The sequence below is a fragment of the Loxodonta africana genome, chromosome 7 (genome assembly GCF_030014295.1).
Source record: "Loxodonta africana isolate mLoxAfr1 chromosome 7, mLoxAfr1.hap2, whole genome shotgun sequence".
NCBI lineage: Eukaryota > Metazoa > Chordata > Mammalia > Proboscidea > Elephantidae > Loxodonta > Loxodonta africana.
Window position 1 is genome coordinate 114,059,044 of NC_087348.1, and position 14,401 is coordinate 114,073,444.

Sequence of the window (14,401 nt, forward strand, 5' to 3'; positions counted from 1 at the left end):
GAAATATAGTGCAACAGGGGTCAACTTCCCTTACCTTAAGCCACTGAAATTTGGGGTGTATTTGTCTATGACATAGTCAAGCCTATCCGTATTTTTATATTGCTCTGAAAGTCAGAAAAATACTCAATTTCATATTCATTTAGCAATCACCTGTATTTGTGTAACGTGCTATGTATTTCAAGGTACACAAAGACTAAGAAAACTCAGAGCATACAAATGGGTGTGACCCATGGAAGACTCTGATACATCTGTTATGTAAAACAATTACATAAAAAATAATTAAAAAAAAACAAACCTGTTGTTTTCGAGTCGATTCCGTCTCATAGCAACCCTTAAAAACACATTGATGGACAGCAAGGCTGTGTTCCAAGGGGTTGGTGGTAGAGCTCACTCCAGTTTCATAGAATGTTCCCACAGTCAGATAGCTGTGTAATCATAGATCTGGGCCCCTCAAGCTTTCCCCCGTAGCTTGCTGCTTAGAGTAATGATCAGATCTTAGTGCAGATTGATGGTTCCTCAGGCCTGGAGACTCCCTCCTCTCCTGGCCAGAGTGACCTTTCCCATAGCTGTCTCTACTTTGTCTCTGCTTCTTCGTCTGAAAAACAAGGTTCTGTTCTAAGCAAATGGACACAGTAGCTTACCACAACACCATGGCCCCACCTGGCCAGGGTAAGAACAGCACATCCCAGAATGGCGTTTGTGCAAAGTTAAGCCTATTTTGAGCAGCATGGAGTGATGCTCTGTGAACACATGAGACAACCTCCAGGCCCGGGACCAATGCCAAGCCCTTTCAGGTAGTGAAATGTCAGAGGGCTGAGCTGGAGGAAGCTCTCCTAGGATGGCAGGTGGGGGCAGGCTCCATGGTGGGTGGGTGGAAAGGACGAGTCATCCTGGCTCTATTTATGATATGACAGTAATATGAGACAGAGGAACACAAGAAATGCCATGTGAGGCCACAGATGGACCCATCTACATGCAGATTCTCTCTCTGACATTTGTTCCCAGGGACGTGCAGCCATGAAGCTGTCCCATTAGTCAGCAGTGCTTTCCCACGTGGCCTAGTTTGCCTTCACAAGTCATTAATGAATTAAAGAGAAGAGGGCTAGGAGAAGACTTCTGGCTTCGCATCCCTTCCTGCTTACCAGCTGTGTGACATGAACTGTCACTTCCCTGAGTTTCAATTTCAGGCCCATAAAATGAGGATTATGATGCCCTGCCCTGCCAGCCTCATAGGATTTTTCCAGAAGCAAAAGAACTTTAATTTGTGTAAAAGCATTTGGTAAACTATAAAGCAATGTTACTGAAGGTGTGATTTGCAGGCCCCAAACCATTTGTTACTGGTGCCGTAGATAAGGAACTTGCGCCAGAAAGTAAATCAAGGGTCACTTAACACACTGATTAGTTCAGCTGACAGATTTTTTTTTTTAATAGCAAGACTTTCTCGTTGAAGGAAGCAGTACAGTATGAGTTTCTTGTCCCATCGTGGACCTGCATTTTGGGTAACATTATTGTAAACGCTATATATTTGACACTGTCTTGCCTTAAAGGCCCTGGTCCCAGCTCCCTTCCTCTCCCTTAATTCTGCCAGCCTACCCACCCTAGTCTAATGCCTACTCATTTTTCAAGACATACCTCAAGCATCTCCTGCCCAGACTGCTGTGGCAGAGCCCATCCCCTCTTTTGGGGCCTCCATTATGTGGCAGCTATGAACATAATATCTGTCCCTCAACTAGGCTATGACATTATGACATTCTTGAGGTCATACTCATCTCTGTGGCTCCGCCCCCCTGCCCTGCCCCTGTGCAGGCCTAGTGCAGGGCCTGGCACATTGATTGTTCTCAATATATGTTGTTGTTACTACTTGCCATTGAGTTGGCCCTGACTCATGGTGTCCTCATGCACAACAGAATGAAACGTTGCACAGTCCTGTGCTATCTTCACGATTGTTGGTATGCTCTAGTCCATTGTTGCAGCCACTGCGTATTTTGAGTAACTTCAACCTAAGGGGCTCATCTTTCAGCACAGTATTGAACAATATTCTGTTGTGATCTATAGGGTTTTCACTGGCTAATTTTCAGAAGTAGATCTCCAGGCCTTTCTTCTTAGTCTGTCGTGGTCTGCTGAAAGCTGTCCACCATGGGTGACCCTGCTCGTGTTTGAAATACAGCCACCGCTGTACAATAAACTGACAGACAGGTGGTGATCGCAATACATACTTGATGAGTAAATTAAAGTTGACAAATTCAAGGCATTGCTACTTTTCTGCCTGTTTCTTGTGTAAAAAAAAAAAAAATTTTTTTTTTTTTTTTTGTTTCTTGTGTAAAAAAAAGAAAAGGTACCATTAAATCTGTTAAAGAAGTTGAACAGTCCCCAGGTGTGGTGGTTGAGATGCAGTCTAGCCTAAAGTTCGGGAAATAAATGAGGCAATGACACTTCGAAATTTAAAGATTCTATGAAGTTTTATTCATTCAACACACATTTATTAGTTACCTCCCATGTGCCAGGCATGGGATGACAGCTATGAATCAAACATCATACCTGCTCTCCCAAACACACAGTATATATTCTATATATATAGATATTAGCCTATATAGTGAAACCTGTGAGAGCCGGAACTCAGCAGGACTGCCTTGTTTTTCTGGGTTTTGCAAGTTTTCTGTCTTTGACAGGGTGTGGTCTTACCACTTTTCTATCACTATTAGTGGACAATATTTGATTTTCCTTCCCTGACAGGTTTCTGCCTTACATAGGTTCTGACTTTCACAGGTTTTACTTCACAATGTGAGTTATGCCTGTCTCTGATGCCTGGAAGTCCACTATTGGTGTGTCTACCCCTTGATGTTGGGTTAGATGTTCTCTTTGTAGGCTGGAGTGTTAGTAATATGGAGTAGATCAAATTCTTGCTTTCTAAGGAATCCTGCAGGGCTTCACCTGCAGGTAAGAAAGAGGACTGCTATTTAGAAGGCAGAGCCACCAGCTGCTCCTTGAAAACCCTATGGGGTAGTTCTACTCTGTCTTTTCAGGCCGCTATATGAGTCCAATGGCAACAGGTTATTTAGAAGGCAAGAGGGAGAGGTGGGGAAGGTTTAACCTGATTTTCTCAATTTAGAGTACGCTTTTCTCTAATCTACCTGGAAACTTCTTGGTCTGTTTCTGGACGCAACTCTAGCACTTGCTGGTCCCTTCTTCCTTTGGGCTGTTTCCTTCTGTATACACTATATATCATTCACGTCATTATGACACTTACCAAGCTCCTGTGCAACTATTTGTTTTTATGTCTGCTTCTCCTCCTGGGCTATGAGCCCCAGGAGACATAGACAGTCTTTCATCCTTTTTATCTTGTCTAGGATGTTTATTTCTTGAACAACTGAATAGTTATCTCTATTTATACAATTGAAGACCCAGGCTCTGAAATGCTGTGTCTTGCATAATGTCATAGGCAGAGCCAGGAAGTAAACCAGATCTTCAGACTCTAGTCCAGGGCTCTTCCCATGAGGGTCAGCCACACCCAGCAGGACTACCCTGAGGACCATAATTAGAAAACCACAAATCTAGATTAACTTTCTTATTTGGAGAAGTAGAAACTGAGACCTAAAAGAGGATAATGACTTATGGTCTGAAAGTTTGAAATTAATGGCAGAGTGGGGGACTGAATTAAATTTTCTAGTCTGGTGGTGCAGGGTTAAGCCTTCGACTGCTAACTAAAAGGTCAGAAGTTCAAATCCACCGGCCACTCCCTGGGAACCCCATGGAGCAGTTCTACTCTGTCCTATAGGGTTACTATGAGTCAGAATCCACTCGACGGTAAGGGGTTTGGTTTGAGTTTTTTGAAAACCCTGGTGGCGTAGTGGTTAAGTGCTACTGCTGCTAACCAAAGGGTTGGCAGTTCAAATCCGCCAGGCGCTCCTTGGAAACTCTATGGGGCAGTTCTACTCTGTCCTATAGGGTCACTATGAATCAGAATTGGCTCGACGGCACTGGGGTGGGGGATATGTCAGTAAATCTGGAGGTCATTCTCGATGTCTTCTTCCCCCTACAAGTCATTTCATGCTCAAATTATTATAAAATTCAATGGATTCTTCCTCCTTATGTTCTCATTTTTCTCTATCTCTGTGGTCACTGGATTAGTTCAGGCCCTCAGAAGCCTCTTAACTACTCATCCTCCTCCCAGTGCCCCTGCCAGACCAGAGTGATCTTTCTAAAATGCAAGTTCCATCATGTCCCTTCCTTTATGGAAACTCTCTGATGGTTGCCAGTGTCCCTGGAGTAAGTCCAAAGCCATTACTTACTCCAGGGACACTGGGAACCATCAGAAAGTTTCCATAAAGGAAGAGGCCTTTCTGATCTGACTCCTGGCCTCCCCAGCCTCCTTCTCACCCTTACACTCAGAGAGTATCCCCAGGCTGTCTTCTCCTCTCCCAACGCCAACCTTTAAAGCCTTCTCGCTCTGCTCTGAAGTCCCCAGTTTCAGTCCTGAGACCTCAGAACTAGATCTTTTTCTCTGGCCGGTCCCTGTGTGTTGATGAACTTGTGTATCTACCTGGCTTGGCTATTATTTCAGACTCACTCTGATACTTTTGAATATCCTGAGGTTTGGTCCAACAGCATCCCCATACTCACCTTCATCCTCATCCCACTCTCTGAGTTGCTCTGGTCCTTGCCTTGCTAGCCTGGATCTGATCATCCCAGCAACCACTTGTTAGGAAGGGCAATCAGAATGAATGAAAAAATGAATGCGCGAATGCACGAATAAATGAATGAATAGCCTTCTGCAGTCTTTCTCCTGCATTTCCTGCTCAGGCAGCCAGGGCCCTCATCCTGTGCTATGGTTCTCAAACATATCTTACTGCAGCTCCCCTTAGCCCAGGTCTACCCTTCCAGAAGTGTCTCATTCTCCAAAATAATATCACCTTTCCTTTCTCTATTCCCAAATCAAAATTTCCTTCCCCATCAGGGCAGCCGATATGGAGAAAGGGCACAGTCATGGGCCTTGGAATGCATGGGGTTTCGTCCCAGCGCTGTTCCTTACTGCCTGTGTAGCTGTCAAAGTTTTTTCCTCCTCCCAGAATTGATGTGATACCTAACAATACCACGATGAGACAGACAGCCTTTTTTGTAGAAGCTCAAGGCCTAGAGAAATATGGAGATTGTGGGAGGTACATTTCCAAGCAAGTCTTTCTTCCATCTGCAATGCCCAGGCCTGCCTATCAACCTGAATTGAGGGTCACCAACCCACTGCTTCGTTTTGGCTTTTACCAATCCCTATCCCGAAAATGGGAGTGATAATGCAGCCCTCCCAACCAGAGCGACTGGTAGAGCAAGTCCTAACCACATGGCTGTCCTAGACTTATAATAAAGTGCTTTGCCTTATTTTATCTTATTTGATCCTCACAACATCTGTATGAGTCAGGCAAAGCACTCATAGCTAAGGAAACCAAAGCTCAAAAATGTGGAAACACTTGTTCATGATTACAAAACTAAGTGGCAGAGCCTGGATTCAATGCCAGGTTTCTTTTTACATTTTATTCTTTTTTTTTTTTTTTTTTTAATTCTTATTGTGCTTTAAGTGAAAGTTTACAAATCAAGTCAGTCTCTCATACAAAAATTTATAAACACCTTGCTATATACTCCTAATTGCTCTCCACCTAATGAGACAGCACACTTTTTCCCTCCACTCTCCCTTTTTGTGTCCATTCGGCCAGCTTCTGACCCTTTCTACCCTCTCATCTCCTCTTCAGACAGGAGATGCCAACATAGTCTCATGTGTCTACTGGATCCAAAAAGCTTATTCTTCACCAGTATCATTGTCTATCCGGTAGTCCAGTCCAATCCCTGTCTGAAGAGTTGGCTTTGGCAATGGTTCCCATCTTGGTCTAACAAAAAGTCTGGGGACCATGACCTCCGGGGTCATTCGAGTCTCAGTCAGACCATTAAGTCTGGTCTTTTTTACGAGAATTTGGGGTCTGCATCCCACTGCTCTCCTGCTCCCTCAGGGGTTCTCTGTTGTGTTCCCTGTCGGGACAGTCATCGGTTGTAGCCGGGTACGATCTAGTTCTTCTGGTATCAGGCTAATGTAGTCTGTGCTTTATGTAGCCCTTTCTGCCTCCTGGGCTTGTACTTACCTTGTGTCTTTGGTGTTCGTCATTCTCCTTTGCTCCCGGTGGGTTGAGACTAATTGATGAAGCTTAGATGGCCGCTTATTAGCGTTTAAGACCCCAGACGCCACTCTCCAAAGGGGGATGCAGAATGTTTTCTTAATAAATTTTATTATACCAGTTGACATAGATGTCCCCTGAAACCATGGTCCCCAAACCCCTGCCCCTATTACGCTGGCCTTTGAAGCATTCAGTTTATACAGGAAGCTACTTTGCTTTTGGCTTAGTCCTGTTGTGCTGACCTCTCCTGTATTGTGTGTTGTCTTTCCCTTCACCTAAAACAGTTCTTATCTACTATCTAATTAGTGAATACCGCTCTCCCTTCCTCCCTCCCTCTACCCTCTCATAACCATCAAAGAATATTCTCTTCTCTGTTTAAACCATTTCTTGAGTTCTTATAATAGTGGTCTTATACAATATTTGTCCTTTTGCATCTGACTTACTTCACTCAGCGTAATGCATTCCAAGTTCCTCCATGTTATGAAATGTTTCACAGATTCATCACTGTTCTTTATCTATGCATAGTGTTCCATTGTGTGAATATAACATAATTTATTTATCCATTCGTCCGTTGATGGGCACCTTTTTGCTATTGTAAACAGTGCTGCAGTGAACATGGGTGTGTGTGTACCTGTTCGTAAAAGGCTCTTATTTCTCTAGGATATATTCCAAGGAGTGGGATTGCAGGATCATATGCTGGTTCTATTTCTAGTTTTTTAAGGAAGTGCCAAATCGATTTCCAAAGTGGTTGGATCATTTTATATCCCCACCAGCAGTGTGTAAGTGCTCCAGTCTCTCCACAACCTCTCCAGCATTTATTATTTTGTGTTTTTTGGATTAATGCCAGCCTTGTTGGAGTGAGATGGAATCTCATAGTTTTGATTTGCATTTCTCCAATGGCTAAAGATCATGAGCATTTCCTCATGTATCTGTTATCTACCTGATTGTCTTCTTTAGAGAAGTGGCTGTTCATATCCTTTAACCATTTTTTAATTGGGTTATTTGTCTTTTTGTAGTTGAGTTTTTGCAGTATCATGTAGATTTTAGATCTCAGATGCTGATCAGAAATGTCATAGCTAAAAGCTTTTTCCCGGTCTGTAGGTAATCTTTTTACACTTCTGGTGAAGTCTTTAGATGAGCATAGGTGTTTGATTTTTAGGAGCTCCCAGTTATCTGGTTTCTCTTCTGCATTGTTAGTAATGTTTTGTATACTGTTTATGCCATGTATTAGGGCTCCTAGCATTGTACCTATTTTTTCTTTCATGATCTTTATCATTTTAGGTTTTATATTTAGGTCTTTGATCCATTTTGAGTTAGTTTTTGTGCATGGTGTGAGGTATGGGTCTTGTTTCATTTTCTGCAGATGGATATCCAGTTACGCCAGCACCATTTGTTAAACAGACTGTCTTTTCCCCATTTAACTGACTTTGGGCCTTTGTCAAATATCAGCTGCTTATATATGGATGTATTTATGTCTGCATTCTCAATTCTGTTCCATTGGTCTCTGTTGTTGTACCAGTACCAGGCTGTTTTGACTACTGTGGCGATATAATAGTTTCTAAAATCAGGTAGAGTGAGGCCTCTGACTTTGTTCTTCTTTTTCAGTAATGTTTGTTTTTCCGGGTCCTCTTTCCCTTCCATATGAAGCTGGTGATTTTTTTCTCCATTTCATTAAAAAATATCTTTGGAATTTGGATTGGAATTACACTGTATCTATAGATTGCTTTTGGTAGAATAGACATTTTTACAGTGTTAAGTCTTCCTATCCATGAGCAAGGTATGTTTTTCCACTTACGTAAGCCTCTTTTAGTTTCTTGGAGTGGTGTCTTGTAGTTTTCTCTGTATAGGCCTTTTATGTCTCTGGTAAGATTTATTCCTAAGTATTTTATCTTCTTGGGGGCTACTGTAAATGGTATTGATTTGGCGATTTCCTCTTCCATGTTCTCTTTGTTGGTATAGAGGAATCCAACTGATTTTAGTATGTTTATCTTGTATCCTGAACTCTACTGAACTCTTCTATTAGTTTCAGTCGTTTTCTGGAGGATTCCTTAGGGTTTTCTGGGTATAAGATCATGTCATCTGCAAATAGAGATAATTTTACTTCTTCCTTACCAGTCTGGATGCCCTTTATTTCTTTATCTAGCCTAATTGCTCTGGCTAGGACCTCCAGCACAATGTTGAACAAGAGCGGTGATAAAGGACATCCTTGTTTGGTTCCTGATCTCAAGGGGAATGCTTTCACACTCTCTCCATTTAGGATGATGTTGGTTGTTGGCTTTGTATAAATGCTTTTTATTATGTTGAGGAATTTTTCTTCAGTTCCTATTTTGCTGAGAGTTTTTATCATGAATGTGTGTTGAACTTTGCCAAATGCCTTTTCTGCATCAATTGGTAAAATCTTGTGGTTCTCGTCTTTTGTTTTATTTATATGATGGATTACATTAATTGTTTTCCTAATGTTGAAACATCCCTACATACCTGGTATGAATCCCACATGGTTATGGTGAATTTTTTTTTTTTTTGATGTGTTGTTGAATTCTATTGACTAGAATTTTGTTGAGGATTTTTGCATCTAAGTTCATAAGGGATATAGGTCTGTAATTTTCTTTTTTTGTGGTGTCTTTACCTGTTTTTGGTATCAGGGTTATGCTGGCTTCATAGAGTAAGTTGGGTAGTATTCCGTCCTTTTCTATGTTCTGAAATACCTTTAGTAGTAGTGGTGTTAATTCTTCTCTGAAAGTTTGGTAGAACTCTGCAGTGAAGGTGTCCAGGCCAGGGCTTTTTTTTTTGTTAGGAGTTTTTTGATTACCTTTTCAATCTCTTCTTTTGTTATGGGTCTATTTAGTTGTTCTACCTCTGTTTGTGTTAGCTTAGGTAGGTAATGTGTTTCTAGGAATTCATCCATTTCTTCTAGGTTTTCAAATTGGTTAGAGTTCAATTTTTCGTAGTAATCTGATATGATTCTTTTAACTTCAGTTGGGTCTGTTGTAATATCACCCATCTCATTTCTTATTTGGGTTATTTGCTTCCTCTCCTGTTTTTCTTTTGTCAGTTTGGCCAATGGGTTATCAATTTTGTTAATTTTTCAAAGAATCAGCTTTTGGTCTTGTTAACTCAATTGTTTTTCTGTTTTCTATTTCATTTCGTTCTGCTCTAATTTTTATTATTTCCTTTCTTTTAGTGCCTAAAAGTTTCTTTTGTTGCTCTCTTTCTATTTGTTAAACTTGTAGGGATAATTCTTTGATTTTGGCCCTTTCTTCTTTTTGTATGTGTGCGTTTATTGATATAAATTGACTTCTGAGCATTGTTTTTGCTGTGTCCCAAAGGTTCTGATAGGAAGCATTTTCATTCTCATTGGATTCTATGAATTTCTTTATTCCATCCTTTATGTCTTCTATAATCCAGTCTTTTTTGAGCAGGGTATTGTTCAGTTTCCTAGTGTTTGATTTCTTCCCCCCCTTTTTTTTTTCTTTGTTGATCTCTACTTTTATGGCCTTATGGTCAGAGAAGATGCTTTGTAATATTTCAATGTTTTGGATTCTGCTAAGGCTTGCTTTATGACCTAATATGTGGTCTATTCTAGAGAATGTTCCATGTGCACTAGAAAAGAAAGTATAGTTGGTTGCTGTTGGGGGGAGTGTTGTGTATATGTCTGTAAGGTCAAGTTGGTTGAATGTGGCATTTAGATCTCCTATGTCTTTATTGAGTTTCTTTGTGGATGTCCTGTCCTTCACGGAAGGTGGTGTGTTAAAGTCTCCTACTATAATTGTGGAGCTGTCTATCTCACATTCCAATGCTGTTAGAGTTTGTTTTATGTATCTTGCAGTCCTGTCATTGGGTGCATAAATATTTAATATGGTTATATCCTCCTGGTATATTGTCCCTTTGATCATTATATAGTGTCCTTCGTTATTCTTTGTGGTGGATTTAACTTTAAAGTCTATTTTGTCAGAAATTAATATTGCCAGTCTTGCTCTTTTTTGATTGTTGTTTGCTTGATAAATTTTTTTCCACCCTTTGAGTTTTAGTTTGTGTCTCTAAGTCTAAGGTGTGTCTCTTGTAGGCAACATATCGGCAGATCATATTTTTTTATCCATTCTGCCACTCTCTGTCTCTTTATCTGTGCATTTCATCCGTGAACATTAACATGGATAGGTATGAGTTTAGTACTTTGATTTTGATGTCTTTCTTTGTGTGTTGTTGACAGTTTCTTTTTCCCTCTTAATTTTTTGTGCTGAGTAGTTTATTTTATATATTGTCTTTTCCTCATATTTGTTGTTACTGATTTTGTTTCTGCTGTGTCTCTATTTTTTTCTTGTATTTTATTTTGATGAGTAGGATAGTTAGCCTCTTTGTGGCTACCTTAATATTTACCTCTGTTTTTCTAAGTTTAAACCTAACTTTTATTTCTTTGTATCGCCTTGTCTTCCTCTCCATATCAAAGATCTATGACTACATTGCTTAAAAAAAAAAAAATTTCTTAGCCCCTCTTTATTATTTTAATGTTTTCTTCTTTTATATAATGGCATCGCTGTTTCCCTATTTCGAGCGTTTTTTTATCTTGATTTATTTTTGTGATTTCCCTGTCTGGGTTAACGCCTGATTGCTCTGTCCAGTGTTCTAGTCTTAGGTTGATACCTGATATTATTGATTTTCTAAACAAAAAACTCCCTTTAGAATTTCTTGTAGTTTTGGTTTGCTTTTTACCTAAGCTTCTGTTTATCTGGAAATGTCCTAATTTCACCTTCATATTTGAGTGACAGTTTTGCTGGATATATGATTCTTGGCTGGCAATTTTTTTCCTTCAATGCTTTACATAAATCATCCCATTGCCTTCTTGCCTGCATGGTTTCTGCTGAGTAGCCTGAGCTTATTGTTATTAACTATCTTTTTTTTTTTTTTTTTATCCTTTGTAGGGGAATTTTCGTTTATCCCTAGCTGCTCTTAAAATTCTCTCTTTATCTTTGTTTTTGGCAAGTTTAACTATAATATGTCTTGGTGACTTTCTTTTAAAATCTACCTTTTGTGGAGTTCAATCAGCGTCTTGGATAGATATCTTCTCATCTTTCATGTTATCAGGGACGTTTTCTGCCAACAAATCTTCAACAATTCTCTCTGTATTTTCTGTTATCCCTCACTGTTCTGGTACTTCAATCACTCGTAGATTATTTCTTTTGATAGATTCCCACATGATCCTTAAGGTTTCTTCATTTTTTAAAAAATTCTTTTATCTGATTTTTCTTCAAATATATTGGTACCAGGTACTTTATCTTCAAGGTCACCAATTCTGCCTTCCACTTGCTCAATTCTGCTCCTCTGACTTTCTTTTGAGTTGTTTAATTCTGTAATCTTATTGTTAATCTTCTAAATTTCTGATTGCTGTCTCCGTATGGATTCTTGCAGCTTATTAAATTTTTCATTATGTTCTTGAATAACATTTTTTATTTCTTCACTTGCTTTATCTGTGTATTCCTTGGCTTCTTCTGCATATTGCCTGATCTCCTTCCTGATGTCTTGAAGAGTTCTGTACATTAATCTTTTGTCTTCTGCATCCGGTAATTCCAGGAAGGCACCTTCATCCAGAAGATCCTTTGAGTCTCTGTTTTGAGAGCTTGTTGGAACAATTATGGACTGTTTCTTTATGTGGTTTGATATTGACTGTTGTCTCCAAGCCATCTATAAGTTATTGTATTAGTTTATTTTATGTTTGCTTAATGTATCCTAGTTTCTTGCTTTGTTTTGTTTTGATATGCCCAGATAGGTTGCTTGAGTGAGCTAGCTTGATTATTTTTGCCTTTGGAACTCTGACGTCCTGTCACCAGATGGCTAGAGCTGTTATCAGGTATATGAACTTATGAGTCTATTTACTCTTCTTGTGTGGATTCAGCTCAGGTGTCCAGGTAGCTGGTCATCAGTTGTATGGTACAGGCTGTGTCCTACAGTCTTAGAGGGGCAGGGGTGTTTGGTGTAGGAACCGGCATCTGGTTGCAGGACGGGGTCACTCTCTAAACAGGGCAGGGTCCGAGAACCTTCCCCCAAGTGTCTCTGAGGAAAGCACATCCTTGTTCCCTAGAATGTACAGGTGGGTGGGCTCTGCAGATGGACCATGGGCACCCAATGCTTTTGATTGTAAGGACTGGGAGGTACCAGTTATCCTTGGACCCCTGTTGTGGGTGGCTGAGTGACCTGAGTGGAGCCACCAGTCCTTGTGACCTTGATGTGGGAGTATGAGGACCCTGTTTAATAGAATGCCAGGTTTCTTGAACCTTAAACTGAATTGCTACCCCTTGCAGACCACAGTGATGTAATTACTTTGGCCCCTCCCTCTCTTCCTTCCTGTTAGCCTTTCATTTACTGGAATGCTTGGAATGCAAAGAGAAAGGCTTAGTGACTTAGAACTTAATTCAAAATGATGAGAGCTGGCATGCCATTCTGCCTGGAGTCAGGAATGTGTGCCTTTCAAATGGACCCATAAGCTTTATACAAATAAATGTGCAGAGGGGTAGGGGCACAATCATCACCTCTGAAGGAGAACATGCTGCAACTTGACAGGTTGCATTAGACCCCTTTCAAACCTAATATGAAAAGCTTCTGGGGGTGAGAAAGACAGGCAGGTACTCATTTCCAGTCCTTTTTCACTTGAGGCCATATTAAAAAGGGGCCCATTAGGATGGCATTAGAGGATGACTAGCATTCCTTTTTTAGACTAGCCTGAGGGGCCTAGACCTGTCCCAACAGCAATGGGTGAAGATCCTTGGTCTTCTTTCCTTCAGAGGAGGCTGGGCTAGGCTTGTGCAGACAGATTCAGGTAGGCCCCAGAAAGCTTTTGGAATGAGCCCCAGGCACTAAAAAGAGGGAAAGGCTCAAAATTTTCCATTTTGCAAGGAACTACCCATGGCACAATCTCTTAGCCCAGCTCCTCCCACATCCTCAACTCTCTGAAGCCCTCTGAGAATCATCCCACCTGGCTGGTCTCCTTGGCTGTGAACTTCTTAGCAGGCATACATCAATATACCCTGCATCTGCCTACACTTTGGTTATAAGGGCATTCAGTGATGTCAGCACTAGGCTTCGAGCAGCCACTAGGGAGCTTTACTTCATGGCTCCTCAGTCTCCCCTACTGTAAAACATGAGGATGATAATGTCTACTCCACCCATGTCACAGACCCATTGGGAAAGTGAAATGAGATCATCCAAGTGAAAGTGTTCTGTAAATTCAAAATTGTGATTATGCTGATGATTATCATTCTTGTTAAGTTCACTGCCTGGTTTGAAGGAATGCAGGTGGAACTTGGGAGACCCTTAAAATTTTCTGAAAATATTCCACAAGGGTAATAAAATGCCCCTTACTGACATTTTAGGGACAGAGAGAGAAGGGATTCAGTGCAGCAAATTACTTAATATGGACCTTCTAGCCATAGTCTTTGTGACAGCCGCAAAATGATTGCGAAGGACTATGCAAATAAGGTGCTCGTGGCCCACCAAGGAGATTGAACATCATGATAATAATGCAAATAAGTGCACGGAATCTTTGTGGGGATGGAACCATGCAAATAAGATGTATAGAACCCTAATGAGGGGATTGGTCAGTTTTGCCATCCCCTTAGCCTTAAAGAGAGACAATTTGAGGAATGGAGGAGGGGATCTCACTACCATCAAGAAAGAAGAGCCAGGAGTGGTGTGCATCCTTTGGATTCAGGCTCCCTGTGCTGAGAAATTCCTAGACCCAGGAGACAGAGCTGTAATACTGGAGAAGGTACAAGACGGTGAGAAGTGGTGGCAAGCGCAGCAGAGAAACAGCAGCAGCAGAACCAGGAGACCAGCAGGAGACAGTGTGGTGGGCTTCCCAGCTCATGGAGCAAGATAGCTACCGTGAGCATGCCGACCTACAGAGTGAGACAGCTGAGTGCCTTTGGGTAGGAGTCTTGCTGGTGGAGTGGGGTGCCTCAGGGTACTTACTGGCAGAGCTAAAGAGCTTTGTAATGTTTGACTGAACAAGGCAGAGGCCAGGCCAGGGCAGGGGCTGAGGGCAGAGAAGGCCAGGGCTGGGGCTGACGACAGAGAGGAGCTTGTCCTGAGGGTGCTGAGAGAAGACTGTCCTCAGGAACCTGAGAGGAGCCTGTCCTGAGGTGTCTGAGAGGAGCCCTTCATGGCCAAGAGGAGCTGAGAGAGCTGTGGTGCACTGAAGAAGGGAGTCTTTGCCTACATGCTTCCTAATCTTAAGTTGTAGCCTGTTGTTTCCCTAA